Here is a 21060-nt window from a genome sequence, read left to right as displayed (position 1 = left end):
GGCTACTGCAGCTCCCATTCGACCCCTAGCCTGGGAACCTTCGTGTGCCATGGGTGTGACCCTAAAAACACAAAAGACAAAAAAAAAAAAAGCCTCATTTATTTATTCATACATCATACTAGCTAGTATTTCTTGAGCTTTTATTATGTTCCTGAGATTTTTTTTTTTTTTTTTTTTCTGAATTTGCACTTCCACAGTGACCTGAGCTGGTGCAGTCAGGTTCTTAACCCACTGTGCCCCAGTGGGAATTCCCTGACACTATTCTTCACTCAGTTCTTACAATAATTATGAGACACATGCTATTATTATCCCCTCTTTATAAGACTGGGTAGATGAATGGCTTGTCTTAGGTCACACAGTGTGGAGAATACCTTTGAATCCAGTGGGTCTGACTTCAGAGTCTACGCTGCTGACTACTAGTATGTATGAATTGTTTATTCAGATCTATGTAGTTGCTGATCCTACTATGAATTGTTAGTTAACGTCTAACAGGTCATTTGTCAGCTAGTAACTTAACAATATCAAGTTTTATATTAGTGTCTACTGCTGCATAACAAATTACCCCTAAATCTAGCAGCTTAAAACAATAAGCATGTCTTTTGGTCAGGGATTTGGAAATGCCTTAGTTGCCTAGCTCTGGTTTGGTATCTCTGATGACATCTCAAGATGTCAGCTGGAACCAGAGTCTTCCCAGCATGGTGTCGGTGAATCTGCTTCCAAGATGGTGCACTCATGTAGTGCAAATGCTGGGCAATTTTTTTTTTTTCCCTTTTACATTTTTGGCTGCTCTGTGGCATCTGGAACTCCTGGGCCGGGGTTCAGATCCGAGCTGCAGTTGTGACTTCAGCTGCAGCTTTGGCAATGCTAGATCTTTAACCTGCTGTGCCAGGCTGGGGATCGAACCCGCATCCCAGCACTCGCAAGATGCCATGGATCCCATTGTGCCACAGAGGGAGCTCCAAGTGCTGAGTATTATGCTTTTTGATTGTAAAGTGAGTGGCTGGCATTAAGCTTTTGATTGTGGAGGCATCCGTTTCAAAGACATCCATCTTGAATCGATATATTGCAGCTACTAGCAAAACAATTAGATAAGGAACCAGGCTGCCTCCACTCGTGAAGTTCCCCTTTTATCTGGGTAAGCGAGATAACTGACCACTCGAGTGATCCTGCTTCTCCTTTCTCATGCCCCAAGGCTTTGCATTTGCCCATGAAGAGTGAGCCTGAAACCATAGGACCCCACCCTTAAACCCTAATAAAGGCAGAGCCCCCCAGCTCTTTCCTTCCTTCCTCTCTCTCTTCCCATGACGTCATTGTGTGACCCTTGGGTACGCTGTGTTCCCTCCAGGACCTACGCGTGATAAATCTTGTTTTTCAAAGTTACCCCATGGTTTGCTGAAGTGCGTCTTGAGATCATAATAAGAACTACAGGGCTGGTCTAGCCTCAGCATTAGGTTCCCTCAGGGAAGTGCCCATTAGGAAAATGGCCCCAGGAGATGCCTCAGGCATTCCGAGCCCAGGGCATCGCTATCAGTAGGTGGAGACTGACACTACAGCTCACAAGGTGTTGGTTGTTGGCGGGTCTCACTGCTGTCCCACTCGTGCTCCTCCCAGAGCTGCTGGAGTGTCTTCACAACTTGGAGACCAGCTTCCCTGAGGGCGAACAATGTGGAGGGCAAGGTGGAAGCCAAAGAGTCTTTTACATCTTCGTCTTGGAAGTCACGTTTCCCTGTCATTTTTGTAGTATCCTGTTGGTTACCCAGGTTGTCCTAGGTTGGGGAGGTGGGTAGAAGGGTTACAAAGGGGTATGAATACTAGGAGGAAAGAATCATTGGGTCATTTTGCAGGCTGACCATCACAAAAGGTTGATATAGTTTAAAGCAAACAATTTTTTAAGGCTTAACATTTTATTTTCATTTTATTTATTTTTTCCGCTGTACAGCATGGGGACCAAGTTGTATATGCATGGTTTTTTCCTCCCATGATTCTGCTGCGATGTAAGTATCTAGAAATAGTTCTCAGTGCTACACAGCAGGATCTCATTGTAAATCCATTCCAAGAGCAATAGTTTGCATCTGATAACCCCAAGTTCCCAATCCCTCCAATTCCCTCCCTCTCCCCCGGGGCAGCCCCGAGTCTATGCTTTAAATTAGATTTGTGCTATAAATTAGATTCTAGATATATGTGATATCATATGGTATTTGTCTTTGTCTTTCTGACGTATTTCACTCAGTATGAGAGTCTCTAGTTCCATTCATGTTGGATACAAATGGCATTACGTCATTCTTTTTTATGGCTGAGTAGTATTCCATTATGTATATATACTACATCTTCCTAACCCAATCATCTGTCGATGGACATTTGGGTTGTTTCCATGTCTTGGCTATTGTGAATAGTGCTGCAGTAAACATGCGGGTGCATGTGTCTTTTTTAAGGAAACTTTTGTCTGGATATATGCCTAAGAGTGGGATTGCAGGGTCATATGGTAGTTCTATGTATAGATTTCTCCAAACTGTCCTCTATAGTGGTTGTACCAGCTTACATTCCCACCAACAGTGTAAGAGGGTTCCCTTTTCTCCACAGCCCCTCCAGCACTTGTTATTTGTGGATTTATTAATGATGGCCATTCTGACTGGTTTGAGGTGGTATCTCATGGTAGTTTTGATCTGCATTTCTCTTTCTCTCTCTCTTTTTTTTTTTTTTTTTGTCTTTTTGCCTTTTCTAGGGCTTCTTCCCGCGGCATGTGGAGGTTCCCAGGTTAGGGGTCTAATCGGAGCTATAGCTGCCTGCCTATGCCAGAGACACAGCAATGCCAGATCTGAGCCGAGTCTGTGACCTACACCACAGTTCACGGCAACATGAGATCCTTAACCCACTGAGCAAGGCCAGGGATCGAACCCACAACCTCATGGTTCCTCATCGGTTTCGTTAACCACTGTGCCACGAAGGGAACTCCTGCATTTCTCTTATAATCAGGGATGTTGAGCGTTTTTTCATGTGCTTGTTGGCCATCTGTAGAACAGTCTATTCGGGTCTTTTGCCCATTTTTCCACTGGGTGGTTGGCTTTTTTGCTGTTTCGTTGTATAAGTTGCTTGTATATTCTAGAAATTAGGCCCTTGTCCGTTGCATCGTTTGAAACTATTTTCTCCCATTCTGTAAGTTGTCTTTTTGTTTTCTTTTTGGTTTCCTTTGCTGTGCAAAATCTTGTCAGTTTGATTAGGTCCCATTGGTTTATTTTTGCTCTTATTTCTGTTGCCTTGGGAGACTGACCTGAGAAAGTATTCATGAGGTTGATGTCAGAGAGTGTTTTGCCCATGTTCTCTTCCAGGAGTTTGATGGTCTCTTGTCTTCTGTTTAAGTCTTTCAGCCATTCTGAGTTTATTTTTGTGCATGGTGTGAGGGTGTGTTCTAATTTCATTGCTTTGCATGCAGCTGTCCAGCTTTCCCAGCAATGCTTGCTGAATAGACTTTCTTTTTCCCACATTATGCTCTTGCCTCCTTTGTCAAAGATTAAGGCTTAACATTTTAAAACCTAAAACTTCCGTTCTTTTACCCACAAATTAACAGTAAAGTGATTATTAATCCTCTGGTTCAACCTGAACTCTAGAGGCGTTCTGTCCAAAAATGTGCGGGGCAAAGGAGCCGCTTCTGAGGACCCGCCAGCGATTACCAGAGTGCGCATGAGCGCCTGACTCTGAAGAAGGCAGTGCAGAAACAGAAGACAGGACACTTTTGCCTTCAGAGGTCTGAGGTGAAGGGGCAGGCAGGTAACTGCCAGCAGTGTACGCGAGGAGCCCTTGAAAGCATGCTGACTTGCTGAGCGTGGGCCGTGCTCGTTCTCCCAGGTACCCATTCCCTCTGAATTCCAGTGGCGGGTAGAGCAGGGGTTTTGCTGAAGGTTTCCAGGTGGCATTCCAAGATACAGTTCGCATTAAGGATTGGGGATGTGACCCTCCAGCTCATGCATGATGTAGAGGCCTTTTGGGGTCCCCTTTCCACACTTTTCTCTTTAGGCCTGTTAAGAATGTCAGTCCTGTTAAGATTAAAGGCAGGGCGATCACTGAAGAATTCGGATATCTCGTGTTGCCAGCTGCTGAGACCACATCTTCCTTTAAGGCTTCAGGAGAACCAGGCTGTTCAAATTAAGAGCCTGAGACCCCTGTGAATTAGTAGGTGAGCACACATGAGGCCCTTGGACACACTTGTACCAAGGGCTGTAACTTTCCCTTATCTTGGGTAAACGATAGACTCCGGCCAGTTAGGGTGAAGGTGCTATCTGATGGTAAAAAGAATACAGCTCTCAAGTGTTGCCTAATCCTCGCAAAGGAGTGGTAGGCTCATGAGGCCACATGTCAGAGGAGTCCCATATTTCCTCTGAGCAGGCTTTTGTCTCCTGATTTAGAAGGTCTTTCACCTGTGTCTTGGCTTCATCCTGTATCCTACACAGCAATGAAGGCTTAGGGCAGAGCTGGTGAAAGCTGCTTATTCCAGGACTTCTCTTGTTCCCTGAAGCAGCCTCACCATCCAGAACAGGGCTTGATATGCAGTAGATGCTCAAGAAATATATTTTTTAATTTAATTTTATTTTTTGTCTTTTTAGGGCTACACCCGTGGCGTATGGAAGTTCGCAGGCTAGGGGTCAAATTGGAGCTTTAGCTGCCAGCCTACACCACAGCCATAGCAATGCTGGATCCGAGCCGTGTCTACGACCTACACCACAGCTCACAGCAACACCAGATCCTTAACCCACTGAGCAAGGCCAGGGATCGAACCCATCTCTCCATGGATACTAGTTGGGTTTGTTACTGCTGAGCCACAACAGGGACGCCAAGAAATATTTTTTTGAATGAAGAAGGGCACAGTCTTCCAAATAGTAGGCCGCCTTCTTGTACGAGCTAAAGAGGGAGGAGCAGTCCGAAGGGAACCGGGTCCAAAGCTAATGAGTCACGCCGCAGGGGCATAAAACTGCAACCTCTTAGTTTGCGGGGTGTCAGGAAACTTCCAAGTAGTGAGGGCACCAGCCTCCTTGCCTTTATCCATACTGGTCTGCCTCCTCCCTCCTCCGGGCACACGGGCAGGTAGGTAGCCTTGCGTGCCTTCTTGAGGCTGAACACGCCACTGACAGAAATCACTTCAAAGAGATGAATTTCTTTAAAAGTGAGTCAGTGTATGTGCTCGTTTTATTACTGTTGTTTCGGCGGAATTCATTTTTCATCTAAGGGATGAATGCATTGTAACCTTTCAGTCAGCATCACTTAAAACTATTAGAACCATTTTGTTGGAAAATTTACTAAAACATGGTACATGTCCCCGATTGCTCAGTATGTATTTGGAATATCATCTAGTATTTTCCCATTATTCGAGGATCATTTGGAAATACCATGCTGTAAATGCAGCCATGCACTTAGAGTTGACTGCAGGTGGGAGTCGTCTCCTTTCTAAATGTAGCAGTTTGCATCTGCTAACCCCGAATGCCCTGTGCATCCCACTCGCCCGCCCCCCCCCCCCCACAGCCAACAGTCTGTTCTCTGTATGTGTAAACGTCACAGTTTTTAAGGAAATAAACACAGATCTCCAAATAAATAACTATTCCTCAGAGGATGCTAAAATTAACTTACAATTTGACTCATTTCTTTTAGTGAAATCTTTTGTGCTTCTTAGTAGTTCCTGGCAGCATTGAATAAGATTATCTCTTGGTTAGGATTTTAGATTCAGTGGAAGGTTTTACATGTGGCATTACTCAAATTGATTTATCGTTAGTTTGATGTACATGAAAATTTTATCATGAATTTTAGATTTGGTAGCTTTTACTCTGGTACTGCTTTATGTGGGTTTACTTTCAAAGGCTGTATCGAAATCCTGGGAGTATACAGTTTAACGGCAAGGGTCCAATCTTACTATTTTATTATAAGAAAGAAAAGTATGGAACCTTGAGGCTGGTGCTGTTCATGTTTGACTCTTATGAAATCGAGTTCTCATAATTATTTTGCAGCCGTGATTTCTGCTTTTGCGGTACCTTGTTTTTCCGAGCTATCCTTACAGATTTCTAGGAATTCAAGGGCCAAGAAAGAGTCTACTAAGAATTGGAAATACCAAAGCACTTAATTTGGTGGGAGTGTAATGTTTATTACTTTAAAAATTTTGAGGACCAGCAAAATGGAGAAGTGTATTGTGTTGCACAACATGGTGTGTTATAAGTATGTTTACTTTCTTGCACATGATATAACCAGATGGAAAAAAAAAACACAGGAAAAGTAATTGTTGACATAATCTTGCCTGGGGACGGGGGGGATGGAGAGTATGACACAAGAAGAGGAAAAAAAAATCTGTTACCAATTACAGTAAAATTATTAGCGTTAAAAAGAGCTGCATAGATGAGTAATAGTCACACTTTCACGTAGCTTTCCTGAAAAATCTGCAGGCTTCTGTCTGTCTTTGATAAGATACTTGGTAAAGGACAAGGAATCCCCTTGGGTTTTCTGGATGAGAAACTAATTCCATTATTTTGCTCTCTGCAGCTTTTCGTCTTTGATTTTCGTCGCCAGGAATCCCATTTGGCTCTTTTGAAATCACTTCTGCTTCCAACTTAGCTTGCCCTTGGCCCGCTGAGAGCCCTTCCCCGTCTCCTCCTGCCTTTCCTCTGCCCCACTGCCCCCTGCGCTCCCACCTCTTTTCCTGCAGCCAAGGAAGGCACTTGTCAACCTCTGCTTTCTCTTGTGGGAACCGACGGAAAAAATCCCTTTGGTACAATGCATTCACCGGCACCTCACCTCAGTCTGATCCCAGAAAAACAAGCTACGGGAAATACAGAAAAACACGCAGCTCCCCTCAACCCAGAGAGACAGAAGCGGCCAAAGGAAAATACCAGAACAGCACTGTTTTTGACTTCCAGGAATGGAAATTATTGGTGGCCTGCTCTTTTCAAAATAAACGCTGATCCAGAGCCGATCACCTTGTTAGTTCCTCCCTCCGAGGCGAGGCTGCGGAGTGGCAGCTGCCCGGTCGGGTTTTCAAGGTCAGTCTGTTTATTGTAGATAGAAGGGTAGCCCAGTCCTGAGAGAAGGAGCTAGTCACTTGTCCGTCTGGGCCCTGAGGTCAGAGCAGCACGTGTGTGTGTGTGTGTGTGTGTGTGTGTGTGTGTGTGGAGTTGAAATGGCAAGGAGATGGAAGAGAGGATGGGAAACACACAGAAAGTGGCCCAGAAATTACAGCGAGGAGACACCTCTACTAGCATGTGCGTTATTCATCCATTAGAAAGAATTTTTCTCTGATTGCCCGTTCCCTGTGGGCTTACTCCAGCCTTTCTTACCTCTTTCCTACAATGTCCCAGCTTCCTCGGTCTTCTTTTCTCTCTTCTTTCCCTCCGGATCCTCCTTCCTTTGGCTGCTGTCGAATTCGTCTGTGTATTTGAGCGCAACCTGGTGCTATGGTGAAAACAAAGACGACTGAGAACAAGCCGAGTTAGGGTCACGGCACATCCACATCCACATCACTACTGCAGACTCCCCGGGCGAAGGCCGCTAGAGAGGCTGCAAACAGCACTCCCTGGGGCTTCTGAGCAAACAGACTCTGTCCACTTGTGGGGCGATGTGACTTTTTGCACTCATGTGTTCATTCATTCCTTCTGCCGGAAACCGAGGGGGACAGTGTAACAACGGGGGCAGTGTAGGGATGGTCACTGCTTCCCAGGAGCTTACATGCTGCCCGAGAGACCCGAAGCCAGCAAGTGAATAGCAAACGCTTCTGGGCTGTGAAGGGCTTTGAAGGAACTCTTTGCAGGGGCCCAAAACAAAGGCAGTAAAAAAAGGCAGAAGCTGCCTTCCTTGCGTCTTCTGGGAGGGCTTAGAGAAGGGCCAGGGCAGCAGACGTCTGAAGGAGGAGAGGAAGTCTTGGGGGAGCCAGGAGGAGAGGGGCCGGGCCAGAGGGAGCGTACGTGCAAAGGCCCTGAGGGCCAAGAGGAGGCCGGGATTGCTGCAGGGCAAGGTGGGGGGGCCAAGACCAGATCCAAGAGGGAGGTGGCCCTGGAACTGTGAGGAGTTGGGGTCGAATATTCCAGGTGGAGTTGGAAGCTGTTGAAAGGGAATGTCTTGCTGGGATCTTATTTTTTTTGTCTTTTAGGGCTGTACCCATGGCACATGGAGGTTCCCAGGGTAGGGGTCAAATCGAAGCTGCAGCTGCTGGCCTACACCACAGCCAGAGCAACTCCAGATGGGAAACGCGTCTGTGACCTACACCACAGCTCACAGCAACGCCCGATCCTTAATGCACTGAGCGAGGCCAGGGGTCGAACCTATGTCCTCGTGGATACTCGTCGGGTTCGTTACCACTGAGCCATGATGGGGACTCCCTGGGGTTTTATTTTTAAAAGTCCAATCTGTGTGATATATGGAGAACACACTTAGAGGGCAGGATGGAAGCATGGAGATTAATACAAAAAAAAAATCTCTCTACTATAGAAAAAAAAGGGATATTAGGAAGTTCTGGGGTTAGGAAGTGTATGTGACCGTGGTGACACTTTATCTAGGTTTTAAGACTGGTTGGGATTTTGACAAGCAGAGATGTGGAGTGAAGGGAATTTATTTAGACTGAGTCAGTCTGACCGAGGTATGGGAAGCGAGAGGCAAGGGTGATTTGGAAAAGGGCCTCCCTACTTAGGATGAGAGTGTATGTCGGGGGGGCGGGGAGTGTACCTTTCTGCCTGGAAATACAAGGTCTTGAATGCAAGGTCACATTTTTAGGAGTTTGGCTAACGTAAGTAGAAAGTTAATCATTTTATTTAGGCATGTTTTGTTTGCCCTGTGACATCTTCCTAGCTCTTGATTTTGTTTTGCAGAAGAAAATTAGCCAGATGAGCGGTTCCCATGGTCTGTTTCTAGAGAGTAAGATGTCTGAGATGTTAGACTTCATATAATCTGCCCTTGCCCATCGTCCCTGGCATTGAGCATCTCCCCGTTCACATGCCATCAGCCGGAGCCTGCATCTGCAACGGGGCTCCGGCATGGGAGCTTTTACATTGAAAGGCCCCTCTCCTCGTTGCTTCCTTTGTTCATCCCACAAGCATCCACTGAGCACCAGCCCTGCTGCAGGTACCGTCTGTCCTGGGCTTGTGTGAGAGGCTCCCTCCGCCCCATGTGTCTTGCTATCACTAAACGCTTTGTTTAGTGATAATTTAGGGATAACATGCACCGTGGCAGGCAGCTTTCGCTCAGGTTGAGAAGGCCTCCCCGAGGTAATGGCACTTGAACTGAAGCCTGAGTGGTGGTCAACGGGAAGCCTGTTTCAAACAGATGGGCTTGCGGTGCCAGGGCTTGTAAGGTGGCCTGAGCTCCGGGCATGTGAGCAGGACAGAGGCCACTGTGGCTGGGGTCTGGTGAATGAGATGAGGCATTTTGGGAGAGGGGACTGGGCGGGCCAGCACCAGGGCTGGGTGCTCCAGCCCTGGTGGCACACAGCAGGCCTCTAGCTGGCCTAGGCCACACCCCAGGCCTGTCCATCAGACTCTCTGGTGGGACCCAGGCATCACCATTTTTACAGGGCTCCCCAGCTGACTCTCATGGGAGTTTGGGTTTATTCTGATTGTGCTGGGCAGGTTTTGGAGGGGAGCGATCTAACTAGACTGTCCTTTCGAAGACCGCTTTATAGTGTGTGCTCTGCAAAGTGCGTGGTAGGCAGTGTGATGGGTAAGCAGGAGCAGGAAGGCAGAGGGTATCCTCTTGGTGCCCTGGGCGAGAGATGGTGGCTGAAACAAAGGGGGCAGTGGTGGCGACTCTGAGAGGCGGTTACTTCCAGGAAGGGGAGGGTAAGGCTCAGAGAGAAATGGAGGATGACTCCTAAGCTTCGGGGCCGGAACCGTGGAGGTTGGTGGAGCGGCCGTCGGTTGAGTTAGGGACACTGGAAGGAAAGGCAGATGATGATACAGGGAAGGGCAGAGGATCAGCTGGCCCGGATTGTCACCCCTCCCCTGCGTCTCCAGGCAGACTCATGCTGCTTCTGTTGGACGCAGCTCGTCTTGACTTTGTGCAGCTCTTTCAGCTCCTTCCTCCCTTACAGCACTGTTAGGTGGTAGTGCCTCGGGTGAACGCGGTCATGTTTTCACCAAAAGTCACTAAGTGACCGAATTGGTCTTATGGGCACTGGTTTCACTGTGTGACAAATAGGTATGGAAAGAAAGTGCTCAGTAATTCCCCCAGTTTTAATTCTCTGTTTCTCAGTATGCTTTGGGCCCTGATGAATGTCTTGCTAATTTCAGAAAAATTCTACCCATGCTTTAAAACAAAGGAGGGGCAGATGAGAAATCCGGTGAATTTAGAAAACTGCAGCGTCTTTTTGGAAGATGAGCTTTGCTTTCCTGCCATCTTCCCTGTTTTGTTTCTTCCTAATGTTAAAGAAAATACCATCCCAAGGCAATAAAAACCTCAAACCGAGACCCAGCTCGGCAGAAAGGAATAGCTAAAAATAAATTTGAGAAGGTTAATGACTTGAAACTTTTTTTTTTTTTAACGCTCAAGAAAGGATTCATTGTCTTTCAGGTGATCGTCTGCTTCTTCTGGGCTTCATCATGATATATTCTGAATAAGGATAACCTGCCGGTGGTGTGATTGGTTGTAATTACTCTGCTCTGAGTTATGTCAGGTAGTGATTCATCAATAGATATTTACTGCCACCTTTTCAGGGATGAGGCTGAGAGCAATAAAGAGTCGGCAGGCCCGTTCCTTGCCTTTAAGGATTTGTTAGTGTATCGGAGAAATAGGCCTGACTTTCTTGAACCAGTTCGCAAGTATATTAAATGTGAGTGGGAGCTAAATTATGGCGATGAGAGCAGTGGACATTGAGCGTAAGGGGAGGTCAGGCAGGAAGAGCCTCAAGGTCAGAGGAGTCCTTCTGGGCCATAGGGCTTGGCTGTCAGGTGTTTGAGTCAAGGTGGAAGTTGAGCTGGATCTTCAATGACCTTTATTTAATGCTCTGTGTGAACGTGGAACATTTTACTGATTTTGAGCTGCTACCGTGCACAGGTGACAAATCCTGAAGGGTCTCCTTTCTGCGCTTTCCCTGCTCCCCAGTTCCCCGCATCCAAAGGCAGAACCCTGATTCCTTTCTTATCATCTCTTCCACATAGAATGCAATACTTTTACCTCCATGTAGCATTAATTATTTGAAGTTACGAAATGTTTCTATTTTTCAAATGCATCCCTTCCAAAGTGCTAAAATATAGTAAAGAACAGGAAAGCTAAAAAACACCCACACCAAACAAAAAGAAACCCACCAATTCTGCTTACCTGTTGAGAGGCCGCAGTTGTGCCCGTCTGGTTTCTCCGTGGTGGGCAGCCCATGAGCGCCATTCGCTTTCCCTGAGGTTGTTGCTCCCACACTAGTTGGGATATCAGTATCTGGAAGGTAAGTGACCCTGAACCTTGCACTGCTTGGAGAAAGATAATACATCGTCCTGAATGCAGTGCTGCGCCAGAGCGTCCCCACTCTCTAATTTCCATGACAACGCCGCCAGGTGGCCCTGGTCCTTCTTTTCAGATGAGGAAGCTGAGACTGGGGGCGCTGGGAAACAGGAGGTGCTGTCACGGTTTGAGCTGACCTCTCAACGTGCTCGCTCTCTGCACTGTCAGGCTGCCCCTCTGATCAGAAGGTCTTGGTGCTGCATTTCTGGAATCCCGGCTGCCCTGTTTTCTGCCTGTGGCTTTACGTTCTGAGACATGGATGGGAACGAGTGGCAACCCAAGAGAAAAAAATGGGCAGAAACTTTCTTCCTCTCTACTGGAAAAGAAAATCTGCTGACAGGAAAAGGGCAAATTCACAGCTCAGTTACAGGGGCTGTAAGGCGAGGCATGCATTTTCTTTTTTTTTTTTTTTAAATGGGAATAAACTGCCCCTCTCATTTTGAGTTTGTGAACCTGAAATAAGTGTCTGATGAATAACAAACATGTACTTCTAATGAGCATTTTGGGTTCAAGTTGAGAAATTCTTTTTATTCTTTGTGTCCCACTTCTTTCAAAAAAGATTGTTTTAAAGGCAAAAAATAAGATAAAATTGGAAAGACAACCATCTTCTTGCTTTTTGGCGCCGGCAGCCTTTTTTTTGTGTATGCGTAACCATGGTCCCGGGCTGTGCGCCCGAGGCCCAGACCCTGTGGCAGAGGGGACTCCGGCTCCCCCGGGTCTCAGCGATGACACACATGTGGGTGAATGACAGCCTGAGGCTGAGCTCCCATCTAGACACAGCTGACAGGCCAGTTTTGTCTGTTTGGGGGAGGCTGTGTAGGTCTGGTTAAAGAACGTGGACTCTGGGTTTGAATCCTGGATCTCCCACTAACTAGTCGTGGAACGTTGGGCAAGTTACGGCCTCGAAAGTGAGGACTAGAATAGCGTGTCTACCTCCCAGCTTTGGATGCATTCAATGTGTACGAGGCGCTTGGAACAGTGTTGAGCCCAAAGTAAACGTCCTCTTGGCTGTTGTTATATTTTTCTTAGCTCCACCCTGTTTTCTAGTTTCTCTTCCTCCTTTCTTCGTGCCCAGCCTTGAACGCGGTGCCCGTGACTTCCATTTGGGATCGTGAGGGAGGGGCCCAAACAGCCGTTCCCTGGTTCTGACACCGTCGAGATGGTCGCCAGGTCTCCGGCCGCTTCCTTGTGACCGTCGTGTCAAATGGCAGAAAGAAACCGATTCTCTTTAGGTTGCTTTGCTCGTTCCCACAGCCCAGAAGCAGAGAGAAAATGCCAGAGCCACAGCAACTCGGGATCCGAGCTGCGTCTGCAACCTACACCACAGCTCACGGCAACGCCGGATCACTAACCCACTGAGCAAGGGCAGGTATCGAACCCGCGACCTCATGGTTCCTAGTCGGATTCGTTAACCACTGCGCCACGATGGGAACTCCCTGCCTTCCTTTTCTTGATGGAGTTTAATGAAATAAAGTCACCTCAGCGTTTCAGATATCATCTTTCATCGTGCTCTTTTTTTTTTTTTTTTTTTTTAGTTTTTAGTTTTTTGTCTTTTTGCCTTTTCTAGGGCCACTCCCGCGGCATATGGAGATTCCCAGGCTAGGGGCCGAATCGGAGCGGTAGCCACCGGCCTACACCAGAGCCACAGCAACGCGGGATCCAAGTCACGTCTGCGACCTACACCACAGCTCACGGCAACGTGGATCCCCAACCCACTGAGCGAGGCCAGGGATCGAACCCGCAACCTCATGGTTCCTAGTCGGATTCGTTAACCACTGCGCCACGACGGGAACTCCCTCATTGTGCTCTTTTTGGTTTTTTTCTTTTTAGTTTTTTCCTTTCTTTTTAGTTTTTCGTGAAAGGAGGATTTAAGAGTCTCAATGGCCTAGGAAATTCGCCTTCCTCCTAGGCAAGTATATGGCAGGTGGTATCCTTAGAACAGTTTTCTTCCTAATTTTAGAATTCTCTGTAGTGTTTAATTGTTATTTGTCTTTAGGGAGTAGAATGGAGATCATTATAGCATATAAAAAGTCATGTTCTCTCTCCTAATCATTTTTTTGGATGTTATTTTGTGTGTGAGGAAATTATCTTTATGGAATTCAAGTCTCCATGAATGCGGTAAGGAGGATAAATACCTCATTTTAATAAAAGGCATGCATCTACCTTTGAATTATTTGGGAAGGAAATTCCCATGGAGACATGAACTTAAGGGATCGGTATCCACTTCAGACTGAGCTCAGACTGAACGGGTGTTTTAAATCTTGAAAGTGGTTATAGATTGGAAATGTAAGATCTAGGTTAGGGCCAATCCAGAAAGCAAAAAGGACTCCATATTTTTGAAACTACTAACGATTCACTTGTGAGCTTGCTGTGCTTAAAGATAAACATTGTTTTAGCACACATTGCCTGCTGCTTAGTGAGTGAAGGGTTTTTATGAATTCAGAGAGGGAATTACTGATTTTTTTTTTGTTTTTAATGAAGGTTTAATTAATAATAATAGTAAAAGTACCAGTGCCTTCTATTTGTATAGCACTGACTAGTGCACACTGCCCTTTAAAATGTGTGACCCATTTGGGCCAGTGTGGATTAGGCAGGGCAAGGATGCTTATCTCCACTTTAGAGACTAGGAAACCAAGATCCAAGAAGTTTCCCTCAGGTCACCTGATGCCTGGAGCAGCACTTTTCCCAGGAAACCCCAGCTTCCCTGGGCCTCACAATGGTCTCCACAGGGCAGCTGTGTAGGGAAGGGGCGCCTCATCAGAGAGGGTGAGGCCGTGAAAGGTCTCCGGGCTGCTCTCCTGGGATTATGTGAGCGGAAACAAACAAACAAAAAGAGTTGGACGAAGCACCATCAGCAATTTTTCGTTTCTTTCTTTTTTTTTTTTTCCCAGTAATATTTAATTCTTTATCCCTTATCTTCCTCAAGCATTCATTAGGAAAAGCATTCGTTATTGCCTCGGCTTTAAAAAATAGATGTGCGAAAAATAGTTTACATTGAGGATGTTTTATTTATCAACTTCTTTTCTGCGAATTAGGAAGAGATTGCTGTTGACGATCGTAGCAGAATATCTTGGTTCAGATGGAGGAGCTCCAGCCAGGCATCCTCAGAGGCATAGTTTGAGAACCGCTAACTTGGGAAGTGATTGAGAATGGATGTCTTTGAAAAGGTAGTTAATTTTCTCCCGAGGAAGCGGGGCTGTAACCAAGCACAGGGAATGCTGACGTTTAGATGAGTGCGGAACCGGAGGCACTGTCCTGCAGAACAAAAGATGCTTAGATTTCAGCCCACATGCCTTTTATTAGGGAAGGTGACATAGGGCCATGAGCAAAATCAGGCGCAGTTAATGACAAAGCTCTCTCTTAGTGGTTGTGCTTTTGCATGTGCATCAGATTTGTTGAGCGCATCGTTCAGCCGTTTCCGTGGTCTCCCACAGAGGAGTGTTTGTGTAGATTTTGAAATTATTCAAATTTGAAAGAATAGCATTATACAGACCACCTTATTTTGGGGATAATGCTGATAAAATATCTTGTGGAAAATTCCAAATGCCTGTTTTTTGTCTTTTGTTTTGGCAGTTGCCCACCGGGCTGTATCATCTGATTTGAATGGTCAGCTGCTTCTGGGTAGTCTGGGTCTTTTTTCTGGCTGCTGTCCTGCAGTCCCTTTACTGACTTGTCATAGCTTCTAAGGCTTCTTGCTAGTTCTCATTCTACTTCCGGTCAAGGTTAAAGCGAACTCCAAGACGCTGCTGGTCCCGGGGAAATTGTCACTCTTTCTTTGGTGTTTCCCCTTCACTGAAGATGGCTATTTTAAGAGTAAATGACATCGACGCTTCTTTGCTGGGTGGGAGAGAGTGAAACCTTCTAGAATATAAGCTCTGTGAGGGCAGTGAACTTGTTATATCCATCCTTCTCTTCTCAGTGCCCAGAACAGGGCCTTGACCATTGTAGAGAAAGGTTGGTGATTCAAGGCATGAAACTTCCCTGTTGGGACTCCCTGGAGACAGCTGGCTCCGCTTCGAGGTCTGTGCATCAGGACCCACGATTGCAAGTGACACATACCGAAGGGGCTTGGCACATTGCCATGATCTTCTCCCTCTCACTTGTCCCCACCCAGAGACAAGGTCCATGTCCTTTCTGCTTGGGACTCGGCAAAAGGCCCACTGCCTGTGCTCTCCCAAATACTGAATCTCACATTCACAAAGAATCCAGTTTCTTCAGGTTTATCTCTGTGTTCCAAGCTCTAGCCCATATACAAAAGGTCTCAGCCAATATATTTGTGATGCCTTCATACCCCTTCCTTTCCAGAGATGGGGTGAAATGTCAAGCAGTTGGCTTCTGTTCTTTCCTTGCCTTGAGCCTTACCCGGAGCCCCGTCTGGTGTAAGACGCCTTCCCTGATGAAGCTCATCTCCCTTAGACCCCTTGTACCTCTCGTCCTGTGTCTTCAGCATGTTGCCAGCAGGCTGGACTGTGCTGCCTTGCGTTTATGTTGTTATATCGCACTTACATTTGTTCTCCTTCCCGTTTCCTGTTTTTAAAATAATTCATTTCATGACATCGCACGCTAGTCTCAGTGCAACAGTGCTAATACTACCACCAACAAACTGATGACTGAGAGCAATTGAAGATTTAAATATTTTTCAGTTCTCTTTCCTTCCTCCCTCCCTCTCCCTTTCTTTCTTCCTTCGACACTTAAGGTCTCTTCTCTTAACAAACCACCTTCCAATTATGCAGTACAGTATTACCAGCTGCAGCACGTTCAGTCCTCAGGCCTCAATCATAACTGAAAGTTTCTACCCTTCTACCAACTTCTTTCCTTTTCTCCTACCGCCCCCCCCCCGCCACCAGCCCCTAAGAACCACCATTCTACTCTCTGTCACTACACGGTCGGCTTTTATTTATTTATTATTTCTTTTCTTTACAGCCGCACCTGTGACATACGGAAGTCCCCCAGGCTAGGGGTTGAACTGGGGCTGCACCTGCTGGCCTACACCGCAGCTTATATCAACACCGGATCCTTAAGCCACTGAGTGGGGCCAGGGATTGAACCCACATTGTCATGGACACTATGTTGGTTTCTTAACCTGCTGAGCCACAATGGGAACTCCTTCAACTTTTTTTAAGATTCTCCATATAAATGATACCAGGCAGTATCTCTCTTTCTGACTTCATTTAGCATAATTAATTATGAAATTATGAGACATACTTCCTGATAGCACATATATATGTGGAATCTTTTTTTTGTTTGTTTTTTTTAGGCCCGCACCAGCGGCATATGAAAGTTCTCAGGCTTGGGGTCAAATCAGAGCTACAGCTGCCAGCCCACACCACAGCCACAGCAATGCCAAACCCAAGCTGCGTCTGCGAACTATATACCACAGCTCACCGCAACGCAGGATCCTTAACCCACTGAGCGAGGCTAGGGACGAACCCATGTCCTCATGGATACCAAGTCGGTTTCGTTACTGCTGAGCCACAACAGGAACTCCTATGTGGAATCTTAAAAAAAGTCAAGGGAATTCCCACTGTGAGTCAGCGAGTTAGGAATCCGACATCGTGTCCATGATGATGTAGGTTTGATCCCTGGCCCCACTCAGGGGGTTAAGGTCTGGTGTTGCTGCACGCTGCAGGACATGGCTGGAGTTCCTTCTTTTTTGAGGCTAGATGATATTCCATTATATCTCTATATCGCATTTCATTTATCCATTCATCTGTCAGCAGACACTTAGGTTGCTTCCGTACCTTCGCTATTGTGAATAATGCTGCAGGGAGCATGAGAGTATAGACACATCTTTTTAAAAGAATGCTTCATTCCCCTTAGATATGTATCCAAAAGTGAGATGACAGGATCATATGGTATTTACGTGTTAAATTTCTCGAGGAAGCTTGATGCTGGTTTCTGTGGGCGTTGTACCTGTTTACGTTCCCCGCCAGCAGGGTCTGGTGCTCTTTTTTCTTCCAGATCCTTGCCATCGATTCTTACCGCTTGTGTTTTGGGTAGTAGACATCTTAGCCGGTGAGAGGGAATGTCCCGCGGTGGTTCATTTGCATTTTGCTGGTGATTAGCTATGTCGAGCACCTGTTCGTGTCCCTCTTGGCCTTTCGTGTGGCTCTTTTGGAAAATGCGTATTTTGCTCCTTTGCCCATTTTTACTTTGGGTTTTTATATTTGTTTTGCTGTTGAGTTTTATGAGTACCTTGTGTATTTTGAGTATTAATTCCTTTTGGGGCATATAGTTTGCAAATATTTTCTCCCACTAAGTTGCCTTTTTACTTTATCGATGGTTTCCTTTGCTGTGCAGAAGCTTTTAATTTGATGTAGTCCCAGTTGTTTGTTTTTGTTTTTATTGCCCTTGCTTTTGGTATCAAGGGCTAGCAAATATTGCCAAGACCAGCCTCAAGAAGCTTACCCTCTATGTTTTCTTCTAGGTGTTTAGGGTCTTATGATTAAGTCTTTAATCCATTTTGAGTTGCTTTTTGTGTATGGTATAAGACAGGTGGCTTTGTTTTTTGCATGTTGTTGTGCAGTTTTCCAAGCATCATTTATTAAAAAGGCTGCACTTTATACATTGTGTATTCTTGGCTCTTTTGTCAAAAATTAATTGACTATATATGCATGGGTTTATTTCTGAGCTCCTGTTCCATTGATCTATATGTCTGGTTTTATGCCAGTAGCATAGTGTTTGATGACTATAGCTTTGTAATATAGTTTGAAAGCAGAAAGTTTGATGTCTCCAGCTTTGTTCTTTCTCGAGATTGCTTTGGCTGTCTGGGGTCTTTTGTGATTCCATACAAATTTTAGGATTGTTATTTCTATTTCTGTGAAAAAATGTAATTGAAATTTTGATAGGGAGTTCATTGGATCTGTAGATTGCTTTGAGTTGTATAGACATTTCAGCAACATTAATTCTTCCAGTCCATGAATACATCTTTCCATTTATTTGTATCTTCTTCAATTTCTTTCATCAAAGTCTTATAGGTTTCTGTATTCAGATCTTTCACCTTCTTGATTAAATGTATTTTGTTGTTTTTGATGCCAGTGTACATGGAATTGTTTTCTTAATTTCTCTTTCTTTTTTTCGTTTTATTTATTTATTTTTCATCACACCCATGGCATATGGAAGTTCCTAGGCCAGGAATCAAAACTAAGCTGAGCCTGTGATGTATGCCACAGCTGCGGCAATGCTGCATCCTTAATACACTGTGCTGGGCTGGCAATTGAACTTGCACCTCCACAGTGACCTGAGCCACTGCAGATGGATCCTTACCACTGAGCCACAGCAAGAACTCCCTCTTAGTTTCTCTTTCTTTGTTTTTTTCTTTTTAGAGCATATGGGAGTTCCGGGGCTAGAAGTCGAATCTGAACTGCAGCTACATACCTACCTCCCACCCACAACCACAGTCACAACAGATCCTTAACCCACTGAGTGAGGCCAGGAGTCAAACCTGCATCCTCATGGATACTAGTCAGGTTCTTAACCTGCTGAGCCACAACAGGAACTCCTTAGTTTCTCTTTCTAATTTTGTTAGTTTTTAGAAATGTGGAATTCTTTTGTGGTGCAGTGGGTTAAGGATCTAGTGTTGTCACTGAAGTGACTTGGGTTACCGCTGTTGCAAGGTTTCAATCCCTGGCCCAGGAAGTTTCAGATGCGGTGGGCATTGCCAAAAGAAAGAAAAAGAAAAGAAATGCAACTAATGTTTATTTATTTGTGTGTTTTTATGGCTGCATCTGTGGCATATGGAAGTTCCCAGGCCAGGGTCAAATAGGAGCTATAGCTGAAGCCCACACCACAGCAACACTGGATCCGAGCCTCATCTGTGATCTGTGCCACACCTAGGGGTATGCCTGATCCTTAACCTACTGAGCAAGGCCAGGGATCAAACTCCTATCTTCATAGAGACAGTGTTGGGTCTTTAACCCACTGAGCCTCAATGGGAACTCCTATATATTTATTTTTCAGTTGCAACTTTACTGAATTCATTTATTCTAAGAGTTTTTTAGTGAGGTCTTTCAGGTTTTCTATATATAGTATCATGTCACCTGCAAACAGAAACAACTTTACTTGTATTTTCTGTCTTGGATGGCTTTTATTTATTTCTTTTTCTTTCCCAATTGCTCTGGCGAGGACTTTTAGTACTATGTTGAATAATGTTGGGTGGGTAGTGAGCATCCTTGCTTGTTCCCGATCTTAGAGGAAAAGCTTTTATGTTTTCGCCATTGAATATTATGTTAGCTGTGGAGCTGTCATATATAGCCTTTATTATTTTAGGTACATTTCTTCTATATCCAGTATGTTGAGATTTTCTGTCATGAGAGGATGTTGAATTTTGTTAATTTTTCTGCATCCACTGAGATGATCATATATTTTTTAACATTCATTTTATAATGTCCTGTATCACATTTATTGATATGCATATATTGAACCATTTTTTCATCCCAGGAAAAAATTACACTTGATCATGGTGTATGATCCTTTTAAAGTACTGTTGAATTCAGTCTGCTAGTACTTGGTTGAATTTTTTACATCTTTGTTCGTCACAGATATTGGCCTGTAATTATCTTTTCTTTGGCTTTGGTATCAGGGTAATTATTGCTTCATAAAATGAATTTAGAAGTGTTCCCTCCTCTTCTATTTTTTGAAAGAATTTGGGGAGGATTGGTATTATCTCTTCTTTAAATGTTTGATAGAGTTCACCAGTGAAACCTTGGCCCTGGACTTTTTTTGTTGAGAGGTTTTTGAATACTTATTTAATCTCCTTATTACTAATTGGTTTAATTAGTAATAAATTAATGATTCAGTTTTATGTTTAAACTTAAACTTACTGCTTAAACTAATTGTAAACTTAGTCTACTCCTTAAACTAATTGTTAAATTTTAAGTTTTTCTCTTTCTTCATGTTTTAGTCTTGATAGGTTGCATGTTTCTAGGAATTTATTCATTTCTTCTAGGTCATCTAGTTTGTTGGTATATAGTTGTTCATAGTAGTTTCTTTTTTTTTTCTTTTTTTTTGTCTTTTTGCTATTTCTTGGGCCGCTCCCGTGGCATATGGAGGTTCCCAGGCTAGGGGTCGAATCGGAGCTGTAGCCACCAGCCTACGCCAGAGCCACAGCAACACGGGATCCGAGCCGCGTCTGCAACCTACACCACAGCTCACGGCAATGCTGGATCGTTAACCCACTGAGCAAGGTCAGGGACTGAACCCACAACCTCATGGTTCCTAGTCGGATTCGTTAACCACTGCGCCACGACGGAACTCCCATAGTAGTTTCTTATGATCCTTAGTGTTTTTATGTTAGAAGTTGTACTGTCTCCTTTTTCATTTCTGATTTTATTCCGATTTATCTGATTTGAGTATATAATTATCTACAATTGTTAAATCTTCTTGATGAGTTGATCATTTTATCATTATATGATGACCTTTGTCTCCTGTTACAAGTTTTGGCTTAAAGTCTATTTCATCTGATAAAATGGTAGCTATCCCTACTTTCCTTTGTTTTCCATTTTTATGGAATATCTTTTCCTCTCCCTTCACTTTCAGTCTATGCGTATCCCTAAATCTAAAGTGAGTCTTTTATATGCAGTATATGGTGGAGTCTTGTTTTTTGATCCATTT

At 44.8% G+C, this 21060-nt stretch overlaps 1 protein-coding gene and 1 long non-coding RNA gene across 21 annotated transcripts in view; one reads left to right on the top strand and one right to left on the bottom strand.

Moving 5' to 3' along the window:
* Positions 1-21060, top strand: part of CRADD (CARD and death domain containing adaptor protein) — a 182025-nt gene that overhangs the window by 61918 nt on the left and 99047 nt on the right. The gene's annotated exons all lie outside the window — the stretch shown is intronic.
* On the bottom strand, positions 14322-19133 carry LOC146403567 (uncharacterized). Its single transcript, XR_014804398.1, has 2 exons — positions 17041-19133; positions 14322-16473 (listed from the first exon to the last, which is right to left on the bottom strand). It is a non-coding gene; the product is annotated as an uncharacterized LOC146403567 (long non-coding RNA).

The sequence above is a fragment of the Sus scrofa genome, chromosome 5 (assembly GCF_054392235.1).
Source record: "Sus scrofa isolate SSC_HxYL_T2T_F1_AM1 chromosome 5, Sscrofa_HxYL_maternal_Yorkshire_Landrace_v2.0, whole genome shotgun sequence".
NCBI lineage: Eukaryota > Metazoa > Chordata > Mammalia > Artiodactyla > Suidae > Sus > Sus scrofa.
This window is presented reverse-complemented; position numbering and strand designations above follow the sequence as displayed.